General features: G+C 22.5%; 1 protein-coding gene across 1 annotated transcript in view; it reads right to left on the reverse strand.

Annotated features, from left to right (window-relative positions):
- Window positions 1-427, reverse strand: part of LOC116844325 (short-chain dehydrogenase/reductase family 16C member 6-like) — a 53,538-nt gene that overhangs the window by 36,176 nt on the left and 16,935 nt on the right. The gene's annotated exons all lie outside the window — the stretch shown is intronic.

Raw genomic sequence — 427 nt, forward strand, 5'->3', positions numbered from 1 at the left:
ACTCGTAAGACATGTTGGACATTTTTATCCTCCCACTATCATATTAATATTAAAAAGTAATATTAGTATTTAATGGTACTAAGACATCCGTGCTTGCTCCTTATATGCCTTTTTCAAATCTTACTGTTCAAGAAGATTAACATTTCCGTTATCATCCACGTAGAAAGTACAGATAATATTAGAATTTACTTTGTGTTCATTATTATTTTGCAAAGCAATCGCTTGCAAGAAAACTTATTTATTAGTAAATAATACTTCTAAAGTTATCATGTTTTACACGTATATAACATACATATATATTACAAATTAGGATGTATATATAGGATGTATTAGGATGTAGGATATTGCTTATATATATATATATATATATATATATATATATATATATATATATATATATATATATATATATATATATATATATATA

This window comes from Odontomachus brunneus, unplaced genomic scaffold (genome assembly GCF_010583005.1).
Source record: "Odontomachus brunneus isolate Ranch 3 - 2012 unplaced genomic scaffold, Obru_v1 Obru_scaffold_003, whole genome shotgun sequence".
Lineage (NCBI taxonomy): Eukaryota > Metazoa > Arthropoda > Insecta > Hymenoptera > Formicidae > Odontomachus > Odontomachus brunneus.